At 43.6% G+C, this 15,971-nt stretch overlaps 1 pseudogene; it reads left to right on the plus strand.

Annotated features, from left to right (window-relative positions):
• Nucleotides 1-1,011: 1,011 nt before the first annotated feature.
• Nucleotides 1,012-14,065, plus strand: LOC111981203 (zinc finger CCCH domain-containing protein 7B-like; annotated as a pseudogene).
• Nucleotides 14,066-15,971: the final 1,906 nt, after the last annotated feature.

Consider the following 15,971-nt stretch of genomic DNA (forward strand, 5'->3'; position numbering starts at 1 on the left):
CGGACTGTATCACCYCCTGGTACGGCAACTMCTCAGACTCACAACCGCAAGGCTCTCCAGAGGGTAGTGCGGTCTGCACAACGCCTCACCGGGGGAAAACTACCTGCCCTCCAGGACACCTACAGCARCCGATGTCACAGGAAGGCCAAAAAGATCATCAAGGACAACAACCACCCGAGCCACTGCCTGTTCACCCTGTTATCATCCAGAAGGCGAGGTCAGTGCAGGTGCATCAAAGCTGGGACCAAGAGACCGAAAAACAGCTTCTATCTCAAGGCCATCAGACTGTTAAACAGCCATCCCTAACAGAGTGGCTGCTGCCAACATACAGACTCAAATCTCTGGCCACTTTAATAAATGGATTTAATAAATTAAATAACGCCACTTTAATCATGTCTACATATTCTACATTACTCATCTCATATGTATATACTGTATTCTATACCATCTACTGCATCTCYCCTATCCCGCAAGGCCATCGGTCATCCACATATTTATATGTACATATTCTTATTCATCCCTTTACATTTGTGTGTATAAGGTAGTCGTTGTGAATTTGTTAGATTACTTGTTAGATATTACTGCACTGTCAGAACTAGAAGCACAAGCATTTCCCTACACTTGCATTAACATCTGCTAACCATGTGTACGTGACCAATAAAATTTGCTAAGATCTTTGCTGGTATTGCGCTAGAAATAATGAAAATGTCTTGCTTCAAGAGGTAAGATGAGATGAAACTACTCAATATCGCCATCTGCTGGCCTTTGCGCCAGAACTACAAAGAGAATCAACACACAAAAAAGTGAAAGCTATCCTAGCTAGATTAATTTCTCAAATAAAATACAAACGCAAACTTTTTAATTTCGCGTATAATTGATTACTTCCTTATGACATGTCTAAACATGAAACATTTTATTCACAGCACACCTCACCCTACCCTAGAAATAWTCTCACTAGGACCTTGTGGCAGCCAAGCAACTCAAAAACAAGCTAGGGGGGAGGGAGTTCACTGTTCAGCTGAGGAATTGGAAGTGAAACTCACATGTAAACTGTCCATGCAAAAATACCCTTGCACTGGATGGCTGGTAGCTGTACAGCTCTAAATTCTCTGTGCCGAGATTTTCCTCTGTCCACAGCAGTAAACGTCGATTTATGTGTTTTATCACCAGGTGGGTTGTAACTTCCTCGAATCGTGCCCAGCTAATGTTAGCTAGCTAGCATGAAAACTTGGGGCATGGTTAACTATTTATCTAGCTAACGTTAGCTAAACAAAACAAATATTTGGCTAAACTGGCCAAGTATTATTTTCTCGTTGCAGTATACTTCGCACGAGCTCTTGAACCTAGTTTATTTATTCTGGCTAGCTAACGTTAATTCGATAYTAGACGTAAAAATTATGTTGATATGGGCCTTTCTCTTTTTACAGTGTGCAGAGATGGACTTGGACCGTCAAAAGCGCCAGGAGGGCATTCAGAACGCCCTGGGATTCATACAGTGAGAAATAAACATTTTCCCTGCAATCCCCACAAATTGTCAACTAAATTGTAGCAAGTTGCTCTCTTACTTGTCATTCATCCTATACCCACAACGACCATACGGCACTAGTTCACTTGTATTGATAGGTTATATTTTCCTCTGTGTCCTAGGTCTTCTTTGCCTTATCCAAAGCCTGAAGGCTATAAGGTAGGGATTAATGAATGCGATGACTGTCTTCTCTCTTGACCTTAGTCTAGGCATGTCTACACCCCCTATACTGTTCCAAAGAACATGTTGTGTGCTCACAGTCATGCAGCTTGCCCTTTGCAGCGATTTTCTCCTTTTCACATTTGGTCCTTGGGAAAAAAGTACCAAAACCAGCCATAATACTGATTAGACAAGTCCATGTCCTTTATGGCTTTTCCTGTGTGCTGTCTTTATCTCACTCTCATGTCATATTCCTCTCCTCCTCCCTGAATGTCCCTTCAGGGGTTTCTGACCAAGTTGGTGTGTAACCTGCTGGATGAGGGAAATGCAATGTTCAGGGAGGGTGAGTGGCAGCAGGCCATAAAGGACTTCAGTGAGGGTGTTAACGTGGCCCACTATGCCCAGGCTGAGTCTCTAGAAATCCCCTCAGCCCTGCTGGAGAGTCTGTATTTCAACAGGGCAGCAGCCTACCACAGCATGGTGAGTCAGTGGTGTGTCACCAGGATTATACATCTTTGATCCACAATATGGATGATTGAATGAGGTTCACGATTCTGTATACAAAAGGTATGAAGTCATCTCTTAAATCTAATATTTAATAGCAAATGTGCTGTAGTGGGCAAATATTGAACCAATGGTGAATACCCATTGCACTCTCTCTATTTCAGTATTTTGTGTTGTTGCATCACATTGTTTCATTGCATCATGTGCAACATGTGTTTCAGCCTCATTGAACTTTTGGCATCATGCCACACTTCCTCAACATCCCCTTGAAGTTACAGAGCCTGTATCATCTATCATTACCCCATTCTCATTAGCCTGTATTAACCACTGTATGGCCTTAGTCTTTCYCTCTGTGGCAGAACRCACACGTTACCTGTCATCTCTTTSTCTCCATCTCTCTCAGGGGGAGTATGAGCAGGGTGTGCAGGACTGTGACAGTGCGCTGGCTCTGTGCAAAGACAGTTGCAGGGCACTCTACAGGAAGGCTCTATGCCTGCGGGAGCTGGGCCGTTTCAGAGAGGCCTACAACTGCAGCACGGGCTGCCTGCTCACTACGCCTAACGTGAGTAACATTATGAATTACCGCTTCACATCAGAGACTGTTTTCTTGGAGTAGAAAAGCATGCACACCTTTAAAAGGTTAAGTAGCATATTGTTTTTATCTATAAAATGTCTAGCACAACTAGCAACATTTATTTTTACCACTTGACATATATAATTTGGGATTCCTCATGATGATCCACTAGTGGAGAAGGAGAGTTTCATTTCATACAAGCGGATTTGTTTCCACATTTACTTCTCCTCTCCTTCGATTACCTTTTGATGTTTTTCAAAAGAATGTGAGAAGATGGGGGGAGACCTCACATCGTACTTTTGAAGTATCATGTAGCTCAGAATAAGTGTTTGTGAAATTAATTTAATAAAAAGCTTATTAAAATGTCAATTTTAAAAATTATTCTATTGTACTCTTCATAGGACAAACATGTGTATGAGTTGGCACAGGAGCTAGCTAACAAACTGGGCCTGAAGATACGCAAAGCCTACGTTAGCACACAGGTGAGAATCCGTTTCCAAAGCAGAAGGTCTAGATTCAAACAGCATGGCAACTTACCTTCCATGATTAGTGGCTTGGATTCAATTGTTCTCAATCTGCCATTCTCTGATCAAATCTGCCCTGGTTTAAATCTCAATTTGGATTCATAACAATTGAAGTCATTAAGTTTGACATTTTCTTTATGTTGCCTCTTTATGGAGTTAATATTTGTTTCCTTTGCAGGAGTCGGCCACATCTGAGAAAAGTAATGGCAACACAGCTCCTTTTGCAGGAGAGGCAAGTACAACAACTTTCACCATTACACTTTTAAGGTTGCACTATGCAGAAATCGCTCCGCCATTTCCTGGTTGCTAAAACTAATAGTTTGCGTAATTATAAGCTAGTATAGTTTAGGGAATCATTGTACCATCTAAACCGCTCTGAAATATATTTTCCATAACCAAAAAAACTTTTCAGCTGTTTGAAGCTGGTGTACAAAACCGAAAGTAAAAGACACAAAAACAAAACATAAGAATAGGAAGCAGAAAAATAGAGCACATAGAAAAGATCTATCGCTTTTTAGACTTGCTTTCAAGTAGAATGATAGATCTATAACCACATTTCTATGTGAACTTAGTCGGGCTGCCCAAAAACGTACATATTGCCACTTAAACTGGTTGAGATTTGGAATGTACTTTGGTTTACCTGTTGATTTATTGTCACTTAAACAGAAGCTGTTGTCTTTCTCTTTTCACCTCAAGATGTATGGCAGTGGTCTGGATTCCTTAAGTGACATCTCATCAGGTAGTAATTCTCCTGACCAGAAATGTTGAATTACCTATCACATTGTAATGTAAAGACTATCGGAGAAGATTTGTCAAAAGTAGCAATAACAATTGAATAACTTCAAGAAAATAAAACTCACCTGTTCCCTCTCCCTGTCTTTCAGTTGGTTTCTACTGCAAGCCTCTATCTGCCGCTATCTCAGTTAGTGATGAATCCTCTCCCTCTGGTCCTCTGGTCTACTCCAAYCTTCTGGGTAGCCCTGTCCAAGGCCCTCGGGGGTTGACCATCTCTGTGTCTGAGTCGGAGCACCTGGGTGACAGTGAGCTGATGGGAGATGATCTAGATAGCCTGCTGGACTGTGTGAGTTTGTGTCTACTGTTCGACGTAGTATTCAGATATAGCTTCCCTGAATCTGTCAATGCAACTTCTCATTCTCCCTCTCGTTCTCATTCAGATTCCCCCCCAACGTGCCTTTCCCACCATCCTCCCCAGCTCAGCTTGTGTCCCCATCCAGCTCCCATTTCCCTCACGCCTGCCCGCCCCCTCGCCCCGGCTCCCCCCAGCCTTCTTCAACTCAGCCATCAGCCAGRTCAACTCTCTGGACACCTTCCCAGGCATGGGTGGGGGGGATGCCCTAGGTGCACTGAACTCTTTAGATGGCCTTGATGCACTAGACTCTCTAGATACTTTAAACAACCTGGACACCCTTTCAGGCCTTGGTGGTGGGGATGCCCCGTCTCCCACAACAGCACTCTATTCACTTGATGCCTTAGATGCCCTGGACAGTTTCTACCCACTTGGGGGCGCAATAGCAGCCAAACCAGTGGTGGTGGGGGGAGGGGGGRTGGACTCCCTCTCTGAGTTCAACCTGCCTGGTGAGTCGATTGAGGGTGATAATGTCTTGTTAGCTTATAGCAATGTATATATGGTTAATTTTTCTTTTAATGTTTAACACCAAGAAAGTTATGAACCTAATGTAGATGTTATAATTGATTGTTTTTTGTTCTCACGCTATCTTAAGGTGCAAGAATCTCCTACAATGTTCTCTCTGCAACATGTTCGCCCAAGAAGTCCAACCACACAGTAAGCCATTTATTTCTGTCAGCAGAATTTGTTGGACTCCCTCCCGTACATTGTGTACATTTAAATTAAAACATTTATTATGCAACGTTTAGGTCACATACAACTTTGTAGTTGGAGTTCACCTTTTACAGCGTCATGCTAGTTTTGCCTTGACATATTAACCTAAATGAATCTCTATTACCATGGCGATGTAGGTGGTAAAGAATGGCCAGGTCTCCTCCAAGCTCTCTCAGCTGATCAAGAACCCCGTAGCAGCCACCCATGACTTCATGCAGGCCTGTGCCACATGCTACAGCTGGATAGGTACAGTAGTGGACATGATTAACTTGCTCTCAGACAGTGTCCTTCCCCCAGTTTACTACTTAATGTAATTTTTTTGTTAGTTTTTTGTTGTGTACTTTTTCTCCCCAATTGGTAGTTAGTCTTGCCCCATCGCTGCAACTCCCGTACGGACTCGAGAGGTGAAGGTCGAGAGCCATGCGTCCTCCCAAACACGACCCCGCCAAGCCACGCTGCTTTTTGACACACTGTTCGCTTAACCCGGAAGCCAGCCGCACCAATGTGTCAGAGGAAACACTGTACAGCTGGCGACCGAAGTCAGCGTGCTTGCGCCCGGCCCGCCACGAGTCGCTAGAGCGCAATGGGACAAGGACATCCTGGCCGGCCAAACCCTCTCCTAACCCAGACAATGCTGGGCCAATTATGCACCGCCTCATGGGTCTCCCGGTTGCGGCCGGCTGCAACACAGTCTGGGATCGAACCCAGGTCTGTAGTGAAGCCTCTAGTCTGTAGTGAAGCCTTAGACCGCTGCGTCACTCGGGAGGCCCCCTACTTCTAACTAATAAGACTGACAGTTTCAAGAGCATCATAGCACTGAGGTTCACCTCTCTATTGTTATCATTCTATATCCCCCCTTAACTCCCCTTTCTCTCTGTCTCTCTAACCCTCTTTACCCCTTTACCTGTATATCACTCTCTCCTCCCTCCCTTTCTCTGTCTCTCRCAGGTCCAGGGGTCCTGGACTACCGGCACCAGGCAGAATTGGCCCACCGTTGTAAGCGGGACATTCTTCTGTGCAGYATCAGGGCTTCAGAGCACCCTGTCTGGAACAGGGTGCGACCCCGCCCCACGCACAATTTTACTGGGGCGTTTATGCTCTGCAAGGGTACGGAAAACAACAGTCACTGGTGTGGGAAAGAGGCTCTGTTTAGATGAAGATAATCTGTGTGTGTGTGTCATAGGTCAAATTACCCAGTTTTAATCTGTGGAAAAAAGGTCCTAAAGGTTAGCGTTGGTCTCAGTTTGTATATGTAGTAATCTAAGTTCCTTACCTCTGTGCAGAGGTGCTGGAGACTCAGAAGTGTAAGTACAGGGAGGGCTGTACGTTTGCCTACTGCCAGGAGGAGGTAGATGTGTGGACCCTGGAGAGGAAGGGAGCCCTGAACAGAGAGCTGCTGTTTGACTCGCAGAGCCCCAACAATGACAGGCCCACACTCAGCATCAAATGCCTGCTGCAGCTCCACAACGGCATGTTCATGTACCTCTGTGAGGTAGGACACACACACACACACTTGTGCTCTTACACAGACCCACCTCCATATGTCCAAGCTTGACCAGTGAAACATGGTAGAGGGCTGCGAGTCCCGACAGAGATCGTTGCAGAGCGGTCGTCATTTTTCATGCTGCGGGCGGGATCGTGCAGTCAGACAGACGACTTTGGGATGAAAATATTTTTTGTTGTCCCGCAGATTATTTGGAAACGGTTGTCTTTCTGCTTTGTATGCTTAAAAGCACATATTTTTTGCATTATTCACACTCTGCTTCAACTTCAGTAGCCTACCTCTCCTCTCCTAMTTGGGAGTGAGAGTTCAAGTGTGCCTAGTATGTGTGGTCTCATTGAAATAGAGTAGGCTGCCTACATGGGCGGAGAATCACGTGGCAGTTAACTTAAATATGAAGTTAACTTAAATATGATTAGACTGTAGCTTACTACAGTGTGTATAAATACATATTGATAATGGAAAGAAGTGGAGGGCGCTCAACCAACGTGAGATGAGGTGCAATAAAAATGGGATGGAAAAAATCTGTCCCGCGTAGACCTCTAAAACATGCCGTTCAACCTTACTCATGCTCCCCCCTACTTCTTGTCTCTGTTTACCTCAACTTTCCCCCTCATTCTCTCCCCCCCCTTTCTCTCTACTCAGGAGTGCTATGACAGTAAGCCCAGGATCATCAGTAAGCACAGTAAGGAGGTGCCGTCCACCTGCTCCAACCCCTGCGCCCGACACCCATTCGACAAAAACAAGTAGTTTGTTTGGTCCCTCCCTCCCTACACACACAACACACACACACACAACACCACACACACACACACACACACAACAAAACTCACTCCCCCCCCCCCCCCCCCCTGTGCCCTGCAGGTGCCTGGTGCATGCGGTGAGGTCCAGCAGTGTGCACTACACTAAGATCCGCCCGCTGTACACCCAGTGCAGTTGGACGTGTGCCGCCATGCCCAGCGCTACGGCTGCCAGCGAGAGGACAGCTGCTCCTTTGCCCACTCTGTCATAGAGCTCAATGTTGGAGGCTGCAGAAAGATCTGGTACAGTCAGATTGATGCACACACACTCATGAACATTGTACTTGGTCTCAGACACAGAGAGACATATTTATTCCTGTCTAATAATGTGAAAATTTTAAATGTAGAGGCCGATCTACAATAAACATCTTTATTTGTAAATGTTAGTTTCTATACTAAAAGTCAGAAAAATTCAACAAAGTCCAGTAGGTGTCAGTAGACACTGCCGTTCAATCTTGTCACAGTTGATAAAACATGTTTGTAAATACTGTCTGTAAAAAGTGATGCCTAGGCTGGACTAGGCATCACTTTTCTGTGTATGTTCCTGTACTATAGCATCACTCATGAAGAAATTGTTCAGGAATCCAAGCGACACTGGCATAAACAGGAGCAGAACACACACAAACCCAAGGTATAATATCCCTGCTATGCTACATCTCATAATATGGTGAGGCAACGGCTCTTGTGTAGTTTGTCTGATTTCTCTACTTTTGCCTCTCTGTTTTTGTCCTGTGACTCGTTGACTATAGCCGGTGTACATGCCACCACCATCTTCATCTCAAGTGGTGGAGGTGGGGGAGGAGGCTATGCTTGAACCTGAAGAGGAAGTTTGTTTTGTGGTCAGTGCTGGAGGGACGGGCTGGTCAGTGAGCCGGACAAAGCTCTTAAGTACTGTACAGCCAAGGCCAGGCACAGGTGAGGCTGCACCCTACCTACCATCCCTAGCCAGATGGAGGCCAGTGCTTCACTGTAGTATGCAACAATTCTATATGACTGACACTTATTCACTATTGTCTATCAAATGGCCAATGTATGTTAGATGTGTAGTCTGAGATATCTGTGGTCGGTTTTTTGAATAACAATAGAGACTGTTCATCTCGTGGACACAAACCAAGGTGTATGGAGCGTTTACAGCGAAGCCCTATGTAATTTAGGATAGTATCTTTCTGGAAAGTCCACCATAACTCTCACATCTCTCTCCCTGTAGTTGGACGAAGGAGCGCCGGGTGCTGTTGGTGAAGTTCTTTGAGGGAAAGAAGTGGGTGATGGTGCGGACGTTGCCTTTTGCCAAGACCTACCCCCAGCAGTATGACGTGTGTGTTTCCCTGCTACTTCTCATACAGATCTGCTAGAAATGATTTTTGAATAGACTCAACCAAGCATATTATCATTGTGTCTATTTAATTTATAATGAACTATTATGTTAGTGTAATCATGGGTAATATATATTGGTCAGTTGAATTTAATACTTAATCATTGACACTGCAAACTTGTTTCCACAAACATCCGCAGTCTGTGTGTAACGGCATAACGTGTCCCCTCAGATATGTGCCCATGTGGTGAAGCAGAAGAAGTGCCACTACATTGGGAACTGTGCTTTGCCACAGTGAAGAGGGAGAAGTATGGACTTATATGAAGAACAATGGCTGTAAGTTTACACTATATTTTCATTATCCATTAAACCTTTTGTTCCACATTATCGCTTTGTTTACGCTGATCTATGAGCAGGATTGGTTCAGATGCCTATTATCCCCACTAGTACACATTACCTCAAATTTTATTGGTCACATACACATGGTTAGCAGATGTTAATGCGAGTGTAGCGAAATGCTTGTGCTTCTAGTTCCGACAATGCAGTAATATCTAACAAGTAATCTAACAAATTCACAACAACTACCTTATACACACAAATGTAAAGGGATGAATAGAATGTGTACATATAAATATATGGATGAGCGATGGCTGTGCGGCATAGGCAAGATGCAGTAGATGGTATAGTATATTACAGTGGGGAGAACAAGTATTTGATACCTGCTGATTTTGCAGGTTTTCCTACTTAACAAGCATGTAGAGGTCTGTAATTTTTATCATAGGTACACTTCAACTATGAGAGACGGAATCTAAAAACAAAAATCCAGAAAATCACATTGTATGATTTTTAAGTAATTAATTTGCATTTTATTGCATGACATAAGTATTTGATACATCAGAAAAGCAGAACTTAATATTTGGTACAGAAACTTTGTTTGCAATTACAGAGATCATACGTTTCTGTGTTCTTGACTAGGTTTGCACACACTGCAGCAGGGATTTTGGCCCTCCTCCTACAGATCTTCTCCAGATCCTTCAGGTTTCGGGGCTGTCGCTGGGCAATACGGACTTTCAGCTCCCTCAAAGATTTTCTATTGGGTTCAGGTCTGGAGACTGGCTAGGCCACTCAGGACCTTGAGATGCTTCTTACGGAGCCACTCCTTAGTTGCCATGGCTGTGTGCTTCGTGTCGTTGTCTTGCTGGAAGACCCAGCCACGACCCATCTTCAATGCTCTTACTGAGGGAAGGAGGTTGTTGGCCAAGATCTCGCGCTACATGGCCCATCCATCCTCCCCTCAATACGGTGCAGTCGTCCTGTCCCCTTTGCAGAAAAGCATCCCCAAAGAATGATGTTTCCACCTCCATGCTTCACGGTTGGGATGGTGTTCTTGGGTTGTACTCATACTTCTTCTTCCTCCAAACACGGCGAGTGGAGTTAGACCAAAAAGCTCTATTTTTGTCTCATCAGACCACATGACTTCTCCCATTCCCTCTCTGGATCATCCAGATGGTCATTGGCAAACTTCAGACAGGCCTGGACATGCACTGGCTTAAGCAGGGGGACCTTGCGTGCGCTGCAGGATTTTAATCCATGACGGCGTAGTGTGTTACTAATGGTTTTCTTTGAGACTGTGGTCCGCCTCTCTTCAGGTCATTGACCAGGTCCTGCGTGTAGTTCTGGGCTGATCCTCACCTTCTTCATGATCATTGATGCCCCACGAGGTGAAATCTTGCATGGAGCCCCAGACCGAGGGTGATTGACCGTCATCTTGAACTTCTTTCCATTTTCTAATAATTGCGCCAACAGTTGTTTCTTCTCACCAAGCTGCTTGCCTATTGTCCTGTAGCCATCCCAGCCTTGTGCAGGTCTACAATTTTATCCTGATGTCTTACACAGCTCTCTGGTCTTGGCCATTGTGGAGAGGTTGGAATCTGTTTGATTGTGTGTGGACAGGTGTCTTTTATACAGGTAACGAGTTCAAACAGGTGCAGTTAATACAGGTAATGAGTGGAGAACCGGAGGGCTTCTTAAAGAAAAACTAACAGGTCTGTGAGAGCCGGAATTCTTACTGGTTGGTAGGTGATCAAATACTTATGTCATGCAATAAAATGCAAATTAATTATTTAAAAATCATACAATGTGATTTTCTGGATTTTTGTTTTAGATTCCGTCTCTCACAGTTGAAGTGTACCTATGATAAAAATTACAGACCTCTACATGCTTTGTAAGTAGGAAAACCTGCAAAATCGGCAGTGTATCAAATACTTGTTCTCCCCACTGTACATATGAGATGAGTAATGTAGGATATAAGCATTATTAAAGTGACTAGTGATACCTTTATGAAGTCCATTTATAAAAGTGGCCAGAGGTTTGAGTCTGTATGTTGGCAGCAGCCTCTGTTAGTAATGTCTGTTTAACAGTCTGATGGCCTTGAGATAGAAGCTGTTTTTCAGTCTCGGTCCCAGCTTTGATGCACCTATACTGACCTTTTGAGTGTTTTAGGTGACAAGCCACATTTCTTCAGCCTCCTGAGGTTGAAGAGGCGCTGTTGCGCTTTCGTCCCCACGCTGTCTGTGGGTGGACCATTTCAGTTTGTCCGTGATGTGTACGCCGACGAACTTAAAACTTTCCACCTTCTCCACTACTGTCCCGTCGATGTGGATGGGGGGGGGTGCTCCCTCTGCTGTTTCCTGTAGTCCACGATCATCTCTTGTTTTGTTGACGTTGAGTGTGAGGTTATCAAGCCTACCACTGTAGTGTTGTCTGAAAACTTGATGATTGAGTTGGAAGCGTGCATGGCCACGCAGTCATGGGTGGACAGGGAGTACAGGAGAGGGCTGAGAACGTACCCTTGTGGGGCCCAGTGTTGAGGATCAGCGGGGTGGAGATGTTGTTTCCTACCTTCACGACCTGGGGGCGGCCCGTCAAAGTCCAGGACGCAGTTCCACAGGGTGGGGTCGAGACCCAGGATCTCATGCTTAATGGCGAGTTTGAAGGGTACTATGGTGTTAAATGCTGAGCTGTAGTCAATGAACAGCATTCTTACATAGGTATTCCTCTTGTCCAGATGGGATAGGGCAGTGTGATTTGCGATTGCATCGTCAGTGGATCTATTGGGGCGGTAAGCAAATTGGAGTGGGTCTAGGGTATCAGGTAGGGTGGAGGTGGTATGATCCTTGACTAGTCTCTCAAAGCACTTCATGATGACAGAAGTGAGTGCAATGGGGCGATAGTCATTTAGTTCAGTTACCGTAGCTTTCTTGGGAACAGGAACAATGGTGGCCATCTTGAAGCATGTGGGGACAGCAGACTGGGATGTGGATTGATTGAATATGTCCGTAAACACACCAGCCTCCTGGTCTGCGCATGCTCTGAGGGATGCCGCCTGGGCCGGCAGTCTTGCGAGGGTTAACACGTTTAAAATGTCTTGCTCACGTTGGCCACGGAAATGGAGAGCCCACWGGCTTTAGTAGCGGGCCGTGTCAGTGGCACTGTATTGTCCTCAAAGCGAAACAAAGAAGTTGTTTAATTTGTCTGGGAGCAAGACCCGGATGTTCGCGACAGGGCTGGTTTTCTTTTTGTAATCCGTGATTGACTGTAGACCCTGCCACATACGTCTCGTGTCTGAGCSGTTGAATTGCGACTCTACTTTGTCTCTATACTGACGCTTTGCTTGTTTGATTGCCTTGAGGAGGGAATAACTACACTGTTTGTATTCGGTCATGTTTCCAGTCGCGTTGCCATGATTAAAAGCGGTGGTTCTCGCTTTCAGTTTTGCGCGAATACTGCCATCAATCCACGGTTTCTAGTTAGGAATGGTTTTAATAGTCACAGTGGGTACGACATCTCCGATGCACTCGCTCACCAAGTCAGCGTACATCAATGTATAATCATTAGTATTGTTACTTACGTTCTTCTTTGAACCTGTTCCTGAAGTGAAGGATATGCAGGAGATGTACGACATGTGGCTTACAATGACGAATCAAAACCGTCCGGCGGATGACACCCTGATCACCCAACACATAGAGGAGAAGCAAATTGTCATGCCAACCGACTATGCCGAGCCAATGGTGAGTGAAGGCACTTACTCACAAAACCTGTTTGTTGGATGTAGAACGCAAACAATACATTCACCTTTCTCATTTGTAAAAGCTATCTACCATTATCAAGAAGGACTACATTTTGATAGTGTGTGCGTGCATCTTCATGCAATGTATGCGTATGTCTGTCAGTACGTTACGCATTCATAAACACTATGAAAACAGTTTTACTGTGCGTGTGTATTCTAGAGCGGCTTCCACTGTCGTCTGTGTGGGAAGCATAGTAACAGTGAGCGCCAGTGGCAGCAGCACATCTCCTCAGAGAAACACAAGGACCGTGTATTCAGTTGCGAGGGAGAGGACGAGAGCCTCACCTGGACATACCGCTTCCCCGGACGCCGCCTCGCCCTTTGTCCCAGGTAACACTCGCCCAGTCACAGTACTGGGTCTCAATACTGTAGTTCCTTTCTCATTACCCATCAAGAGATGCTCTGTATATGCACACAGAAAACAACTGGGATATGGCAGGGTTCACTTACCACACCCTTGTCCTATTTGTTCCTATCAAATTTTATAGGTGCACAGTGATTGACGTATGTATAATATAGATCAATGTGATTGACAGGCTGGAGAGTGGCTGTCCCGAGGGGGTGAGCTGTGACTACGCCCACAGTGCTGAGGAGCTGGTGGAATGGCAGGAGAGGCGGGAATTCCTGCGGCGGAAGCTGGCCAAGGCCCGTGAAGACATGCTCATCATGCCGGACGAGTTTGACTTTGGGAAGTACAACTTTCTCCTGCAGGACTGAAGCCCCTGTCCCCTATGTGAGACACTTGTACCTGTCAACAGACAGCAGTTGTCTGTTTTGTTGAAAACCCTGGGGGGTATTTTTTTTATTAGTTAACAGTTAATACAGTTTATACCTGTTTGAGCTGGTTAGGACTGCAAGTGCCTTATTTGTCCAATATTTTCAAAAAGGCTTAACAAATGAGATCTTGGTGCCTAATTTGAGTGGGGGGAAAAGTAATTTAGCACTGCCATTTAACAAAACCGTACCGATCAAATATCTCCATTAATAGTCTGTTTACTCTATGTATGTCTTATTGAGGGATAWTAAGAAATCATTTAAGCTTGCGTTCTGATGGGACTCTTTATACAACCCTCAAACTTTCACAATAGTTATTTTCAAATGAAAACCGATTTGCTGGAAGGCACAAGTTATTGTTACAAGTTACTTTGTTAATGTGTCTTATGCCAATTAAAGCTGAATGTGTAACTTTTTTGGTGACCTGAGCAAATTCACATAGAAATGTTAGTTATAGAGCTGTCATTCTCATAGAACAGATCATTCAATGTGCCCTATTTCTATGCTTAATGTTCTTAAGTTTTGTTTTTGTTTTTGTACACCAGCTTCAAACACTATATTTTTGGTTATTCGAAAGATATTTCACAATTAAGATGGTACAATGATTCTCTACATTGCTTGTTTTGTCACAAACTGAAATTAGGCAAAGTATTTTAATTTTAGCAACCAGGAAATTGTGAGTGATTTCTGTATATTGCATCTTTTTAAAGAATTTGCTGCTGCCATTGTAGACAGACAAACATTACAGKATGTGATCACAGTAATACTATGGGTACTGCAGGGTGTTCATGGAAATATAAAAATATATATTTTATTTCAATGTTTTTATCAATATTGCGAGCAACAAGATTAAATTAATTTTAAATTAGACATACAATATAAGAGGATAATACCTTATTTCTAATGATGTGAACTCTAATTCTCAACTCCTAATATTGAGAGCTAATTGCACTCACAGGACAGTGTTTCTCCTATATTCATTTAGCAGCGGTGGCTCACCGCTGCTAAATCATTGCCACTGTTCCAAAAAATATGATTAAACATTTTCGGGTTGGTAAAACYTTTTCAGTGTAAACATAAACAACTAAACCAGATATAAAGTATGTAGAAAAGACATAATGGAGCTATATATTTTAAATAAGACCATTTAAGAACAACCACCAAAATAACTAGATAGTAAGGGAAAATTCAAAACATTTCATGGAATTAGATTTGAAGTCACTCCAATAGCATAAGAACATGTTGTAAGCCATGGCAAAATGGGTAAAATTTCAGAAAYTTTGCTTTAAAACTGCAAATTTTCTGTCAGCGGCACACGTATATGCCGGAGTTGGCGTGGGTTTGAAACCTGCCCACTCCCCTTTGACTCACCCGGTCTTTCAAATTGTACTCTCTCTTCAATAAAGCAAAAATTATGAAAGGAATGGGAATGCCACACTCTTTCAACAAAAAAATCACTTAAACTTAATTTTCTCTCAGCCCGATGATAAAATGTGTGGAATTGCAGGAAACTAGCTTTAAAACAGTAACATTTTCTCTCCGCTTTCATGACAATCAAACAATACAAAATTTGTCTCTGCGGCCAAGAGGAGGGCCTCTACAATTAGCGGTCGGACTCTACCACACCTACCACTACTACTGGCTAAATAGATTGAGGATGCTAACTAAGGCCTTACCTGTGGGTATATAGTTGACCCATAATTTAATATCCAATACAAGGGAGATTGGAAGTTCCTCAAATGTGCCTGTAGTAGTAGTTCCTATCTAGCGTATAGACTCACTCATGGTATGCTGAAGACAAGATTATTATCTGCCCAGTAAATTTGAAGATGTGAATAATGTATCTCCACATATGTAGTCCTGCACATTAATACATATCAATGTTGGCAAACAATAAGTAATAACATGGTAGTTAAACCTAGCAAAATAATCTTATTGATTTTTATACCTTTGTTCTTTGTTACCAAATCATACTTTGTATTGTTGGGTTCAGAGTATGCTTCTGGGTGTGTCATTCCTGTTTTGCAAGGGTGGTGACCTAAAAACTAAGACTGTCATTCTAAATAAGGAGAGTGAGAATACATCATTCAGAGTTGTGCAGATGAGAGCATTTAGCCTGTAACCCTAGAAGCGAAAAGAGGCAGTGAAGCATACCTAGTCTCAGAGCATTTTGTGTTATTCTGTATGTCAATCGAGACACAGATTTTTTTTTTAAATATTTTTTACATTTATTTTACTTTTTTTAACCTTTTAATTTAACTAGGCAAGTCAGTTAAGAACAAATTCTTATTTTCAATGACGGCCTAGG

This window comes from Salvelinus sp. IW2-2015, linkage group LG20 (assembly GCF_002910315.2).
Source record: "Salvelinus sp. IW2-2015 linkage group LG20, ASM291031v2, whole genome shotgun sequence".
In the NCBI taxonomy this organism is placed as follows: Eukaryota; Metazoa; Chordata; class Actinopteri; order Salmoniformes; family Salmonidae; genus Salvelinus; species Salvelinus sp. IW2-2015.